The sequence below is a fragment of the Tachysurus vachellii genome, chromosome 9, assembly GCF_030014155.1.
Source record: "Tachysurus vachellii isolate PV-2020 chromosome 9, HZAU_Pvac_v1, whole genome shotgun sequence".
NCBI classification, from domain to species: domain Eukaryota; kingdom Metazoa; phylum Chordata; class Actinopteri; order Siluriformes; family Bagridae; genus Tachysurus; species Tachysurus vachellii.
Genome location: NC_083468.1, coordinates 26,553,651 through 26,560,520, shown reverse-complemented (window position 1 = coordinate 26,560,520; position 6,870 = coordinate 26,553,651).

Below are 6,870 nucleotides of genomic sequence, written 5' to 3'. Positions count from 1 at the left end.
ATATGAAAATATGTATCATCAACTATTAAGTAAAGAAGGATTAACTTACAGATGATGCTTATACAAACACAAAACAAAGGATGGCCTCTGAAGATTAAGGAGCTGACTACATGGGAAACGTGACCACTTATTTTATCTAGAGAACTGCAACTAGGGGGCACCAAAACTACATAACTATACATACAATACAATGACAAATAAACTTGGAGCAGAACACTCCCCGCCAGACATCCTAAGGATGTCTCATTTAAGTCTTAATTTTCGTTAGACAACAGAAGAATAACCTCTGTAATTGGTCTAAGATACTTTACATCCTTTCCAGATCCACTTTTGGTAACTTTCAACTGAACTTTGCGTACTCTCCCATCAGCGCTTGGAAAAACTTTGGACACAAGAGCCATAGGCCACTCATTACGAGGGCTCTGATAGTCTTTAAGAAGTACGAGATCACCTTCTTTAATGTCAGGTTGAGTACTAGTCCACTTTCGACGATTTTGTAGTGTTGGGAGATACTCGCGTCTCCAGCGATACCAAAAGTTGTCGGCGAGGCTCTGCACCTGCTTCCACTGTTGCCTGAACATGTCACTACCTGAAAAGTTTCCAGGAGATGGAGGAACACCGACCTTCTGGGTCAGAAGCATTGCCGGAGTTAGAATGAGAGGTGAGTCAGGGTCCGAGGAGATTGGAACTAAGGGCCTTGCATTAATTATTGCAGAAATTTCAGCCATGAAAGTGCATAGGACTTCATGTGAAAGGGAATGAGATCTGTACTGCAGCAACATTGAGTCCATAATCCTCTTTACTACACCTATCAAACGCTCCCAAGCCCCCCCATGTGTGAAGCATGGGGCGGATTGAATTCCCATGAGCAAGAACAGTTTGTGAGGTATTCTTGCATCTTTGGGTCCTTCATCATTTTGGAGTATCCCAGTTCTTTGCTTGCAGCTACAAAGTTAGTACCACAATCTGACCGAAATTGTTTCACGGGCCCCCTAATGGCAAAAAATCTCCGTAATGCGTTTATACAGCTGGAGGTATCAAGGGATTCAATTATCTCTATGTGAACAGCACGTGTGGACATACATGCGAAGAGAATGGCCCAGCGCTTGCTCTCTGCGTGACCTCCTCTTGTTCGACGAGCTGAGACTGAAAAAGGACCAAACACATCCAAGCCAACATAAGTGAAAGGTGGGGATGTACTGAGATGCTCCTCTGGAAGGTCAGCCATTTTTTGAATTTACGTACTCCTACGTAACTTCCTGCATACAACACACTTACTGTATGTATGACACTACTAATAGACCTCTTTCCATTAATTAGCCAGTATCCTCCAGTGCGCAATGCTCCTTCGGTGAAAAGGCGTCCCTGATGCTTCACTTGATCGTGGAAGTGACGAATTAGTAAGGTGGAGATATGATGACGTCCAGGTAAGACAATGGGGTTTCTCTCATCACTGACCACAGGTGCGCGTATTAGACGACCACCAACTCTGATTAGTCCATCTTCACCCAGAACAGGATTCAACTTGATCAGAGGACTGTTCTGAGAGATTTCAACATGTCTCTTAAGAGCACTGTACTCTTCAGAAAAAACAGACTTTTGGACAGAAAAAAGAATGACCTTTTTGGCTTGGGCTAACTCACTCAGGCAGTAAGGCTGACGACACTTATGCCAGCCTATATATGTGCATGTCTGTCCTTTAGATTCAGAGTGAAAGGAACTGGCAACATGGATCAAGCACGTCACTCCTCTCAACAGTGACTTCCATGTTGAAAAGCGCTCAAAGCGTTCTGGATTAAGTGATTTCTCAGTTATACTAGTGGCAGCAGTGCTCGCTTGAGGTGAAGGACGAACCTCTGAATCTGTCTCTGGATTCACCAGCTCAAAGGTCTCTTGCAAGGTTAGCTCACTTTCCGAAGGTCTATAAAGAAAGTCTGGTCCTGTCAACCACATGGAGTCTGTAAGAAGAGAAGCTGGAACAGACCTGGACGCACAGTCGGCTGGATTGTGCTCGGTAGCCACATAATGCCATTGCTCAGCCTTTGATGATTGCCTGATTCTTTGAACACGATTGTGCACATACACATAGAACCTCCTACTTTCATTGTGTATGTAACCCAAGACAACTTTGCTGTCACAGAAAAACTTTACAGAGTCTGGTTCGAAATCAATCTCGTCCAAGATCAGATCTGATATCTCAACGGCTAATACAGCTGCGCAAAGTTCCAATCTAGGAATTGTAGGTTCGTCTGGAGGTGTCAATTTAGCTTTGCCCAAGACGAAACCAATGTTGATCTGTCCATCTTCATGGATTGTCTTAAGATATGCTACTGCTCCAATAGCCTTGAAGGAGGCATCTGAAAATATGCACAGCTCTGTACATTTTGCCTTTGAGAGTGACTTTAAACTATATGTCCTTTGAACATGAATTTTTTCCAGATCTTGCAATGAATTTCTCCACATTTCCCACTCCCTGCATTTCTCTTCAGGAAGGGGCTCATCCCAGTTATCTATTCCTTTTGACAGCTCTCTTAACAAGAATCTTCCTTGAATTGTGACAGGTGCTGCAAAGCCCAAAGGGTCATACAAGCTGTTAACAGTGGAGAGAATGCCACGACGAGTCAGAGGTTTGCTGTTATCAGGTGAGTGGAATGTAAAGGTGTCTGTTGATATTTCCCAGTTCAGGCCGAGACTACGTTGAGCTGGTATGGTTTCATCACCAAAATCAAGATCTTTGACACCTTTAGTGCAGTCTTCAGGTGGAAAGGCTGCCAACACTAATGGGCTGTTTGACATTATCTTGTGGAGCCTTAGATTCGATTCTGCCAGGGATGCTTGTGTCCTACGAAGTAAGTCAACAGCTTCAGCAGCAGTCGGAAAGGACCTCAAACCGTCGTCCACATAAAAATCTCTCTTCACAAAGTTGTAGGTGTCGGTTCCGTGCATAAGCTCTCCTTCTTTGGCAGCCCGATGAAGTCCGTAAATCGCCACTGCTGGAGAGGGGCTATTTCCGAACACATGGACTTTCATCCTACATTCAATCACATCCTTTTCGAGATCATGGTCACGGAACCAGAGGAACCTCAAATAATCTCTGTGATCTTCTCTCACTGTAAAACAGTGGAACATTTGCTGTATATCAACAGTCACAGCAACAGGCTCCTTTCTGAACCGAATCAGCACACCCAACAAACTGTTGTTTAAGTCTGGTCCTGTCAAAAGGACGCTGTTCAGTGAGAGACCCTGATATTGAGCACTGGAATCAAACACCACTCTAATTTGGTTGGGCTTTTTTGGGTGATAAACCCCAAAGTATGGTAAGTACCAGCGTTCCTGGTCAATGCTTAGGGGAGCAGCATACTCTGCATGATCGTTTTCAAACAACCTTTGCATGAAGTCTGTGAACTGCTGATTCATCTCTGGTCTTTTCAGCAAAGTCCGACGAAGAGAATATAGACGAGTAAGAGCATGCTCTCTGTTATTTTGAAGAAGAGGTCTAGGGTGTCTGAATGGGAGAGGACCCACCCAGCTATTGTCACGATCTCTAAAAAACTCGTTGTCCATGATCTCCAGGAAGATATGATCCTCAACAGACAGAGCAGGTTTGTCGTCATCCCTTGTGCGCTTGAACACCGAACAGCCAAGGAGATTTTCTCTGCTTGCACATGCACCCTTGTAGATATGAGGGATACCTTGTACTTCAGCTGTGAGACATAAGCTATCCTTCAAGTTGATGTGACTTTGACATGGGGAAAAGTATGAGGTTCTACCATTATCCAGCACATGTGTCTTGCAACTCAACACACTTGGCTTGTGAGAATTACCCAGGCATACATCTCCAATTATAAGCCAGCCTAAATCTGTTTTAATTGCAAAAGGAGCATTATGAGGCCCATTTATCTGGCGTCTCACCTTATGGACTCTCAGAGCGTCACGACCCAATAGCATGAGGATCTGGGCACTGTCGTCCATTTCTGGAATCTCAGAGGCTATTCTTCTAAGATGAGGATGATTTTGAGCGACCTCTGGAGTAGGTATTTCGGCCCTGTTATCTGGAATATTGTTGCACTCGATTAGAGTAGGTAGTGTCAGGCTCATATTACCACTAACAGGCTCTATCTGAAATCCATCAGCTCTCCGTCCAGAAGCTTCAATAGTTCCAGCACATGTTTTGAGGAGGTATGGAGAAGCCTGACTATTTATGCAGAAAAACTCGAAAAACTCTGATCTTACTAGTGACCTGTTGCTCTGGTCATCGAGCATCGCATACATTTTGACAGCGGCTTCTGGACTGCCCTTAGGATACACTCTAACTAAGCATATCTTAGAACAAGATTTAGCTGGCAAACCTTCCCCACAGACTTTAGTACAGGCACTGTTCACAGGAGGCGATGAACTTTCTTCCTCCCCGCCATGATCTGAAGAGATGACTGAGCTTTTGGAGACCCATGGTGCGGGTCCTGGGTGGAGAGCAGTGGTGTGGTCTTCACTGTCACATTCCATACACTTCACTACAACTTTACAATTGCGTGCGATGTGGGAAGAAGATGCACAACATCGAAAACAGATACCATGTTCCTTCAAATAGGCCTTTCGTTCCTCCATTGACTTCATTCGAAAACCACGACACCTTTTCAGTGGATGTGGTTTATTATGTATCGGGCAGATCTTGGGGTTTTCGTCACTGGTGCTCGAGTCCTTACTGGGGTAGGTCTTTTGAGAGACGTCAATTTTATGAACAGAAATGGGCATCCTCTGTGTTTGTTTGCTCAAGAATTTCTCACTTTTAGGAGGACCAGCAATTATGAAGCTTGGATCATTTCTGGCCTTTGCCTCGTAACAGACGAAGTTAACAAAATACCAGAAAGGAGGAAAGGTGGCCTTATACTGTTCTTTGTATTTCATCCCGTGAGAGAGCCATTTCTCTTGAAGGAAGTATGGTAGCTTTTCCACTATGGGATTTATTCCTCTAGCAGTATCCAGATATGATAGGCCAGGCAAATAGCCATCTTGCTTAGCCGCCTGTAGTTCAGTCAAGAGATCGCCTAACTCTCTTAACTTGATAAAGTCCTTATTAAGAACTCTGGGAAAATTTTCCAGCCTTTGCAGAAGTGCATTCTCAATTATCTCAGGTGCACCGTAACATTCTATTAATCTTTCCCAGGCATAGTATAGCGCTGCCTTGGGATCACTGACATAAACTGACCGTAACCTTTTCACGTGGTCAGATGATTCTTTGCCGAGCCATCTAATAAGCAGGTCCAGCTCTTCACCAGCTGTCAGGCGCAAACCCTCTGTGGCTCCAACAAAGGCTGATTTCCATGCTCTAAAACTCTCAGGTCTGTCATCAAACTTGACAAGACTTGTATTTACAAGCTCACGACGAGCTAAATATTTTGCTAAGTCTAACATACCTGAGGATTCTGTTTGGTGAAATGGAACTGAATGTGGCCATGCTGGGATAGGTGACCTCGGAGAGAAACGTGATGCATGAGGATTATACGTTTCCTGTTTAACTTCATCTCTGAATGACTGATCAAGTGGCTGAGATGGCAGTTCAGTGAAGGCATCCTGTTCACGATTCATTTTAATGAAACTACGAGCAGAACAGTTGGGGTCTGAGGTCTCAGGGTACAGTTTGTTGCTGTAATTTGAATTCTGAATGTCTGTTTCTTTTGGCTTATTTAGTTCCACCCCACTTTGCATTTCAACATAGTCTTTGGTGCGCTCCACTTTGCTATGTGAAGACACAGAGAAGCTAGCATTTGAAATACTATCCTCAATTGATGCTACAGCTGCTTCTAACACTTCTGCCTGGGCCAGAGCAGCAGCTTGTTCCTTTTCATGTTGGAGCACCTCTAAATCTGCCTCCATTATGGCTTTATCCAGTTTGTGGGACATTTCTAATTTAATCTTGTCCAGTTTGATTGCATTTTCTTTCTTTACGAACAATACACGAGTTCGTGCCGCTTCTGCTTGAGCCCGTGCAGTGGCTGCTGCCATGCTAGCTGACATTCTTGATGACCGCGATGATCGTGATGAATGAGAGCGTTTTGAGCCCACCTCGGAAACTCGGTCTACTGTGCTCATGGTTTCCTCTGCGTTTTCCTCTGCAGAGGCTGTAAGCTTCTTGTCGTGGTTCATGGTACAAATGTGACTGCAATCTTCTGCCATGTAACTTGATTTGCTTGAAGGATCATCATCTTTTTACTGTACTGTTCTCCTTGCATCTACCAATGCAATTTAACAGCCAGCCAAACTCCATCCATAAAGTACAGACGAGTCAGGATTCATCTTAGTTTTTGACGTTTAATAAGATGCCAGGTACATTATGAATTAAGAGTAAAACTGCAACAAACAGCAAATAAACAACAATCAGAAAAACTAACTAATGACTAATTAGAGTATATCTGAAAATAGCCCAAATTAAATCAATGTCATCAATTTTCTTAAATGAGATTATCAGATAACCAAGAAATTGACAACAAATACAAATATTGACTTATACAGAAATGATCTCATCAAAATAGATTAAGATTAGCACGTTAAATGCTGTCAAACAAAGGCTAGGCTGATAGCTAAAGGCCGTCATCACAAAAACTCCATTAAATCAAAACTCTGAATAAACTTATCATAAATATATGAAAATATGTATCATCAACTATTAAGTAAAGAAGGATTAACTTACAGATGATGCTTATACAAACACAAAACAAAGGATGACCTCTGAAGATTAAGGAGCTGACTACATGGGAAACGTGACCACTTATTTTATCTAGAGAACTGCAACTAGGGGGCACCAAAACTACATAACTATACATACAATACAATGACAAATAAACTTGGAGCAGAACAACAACAACTACAAAA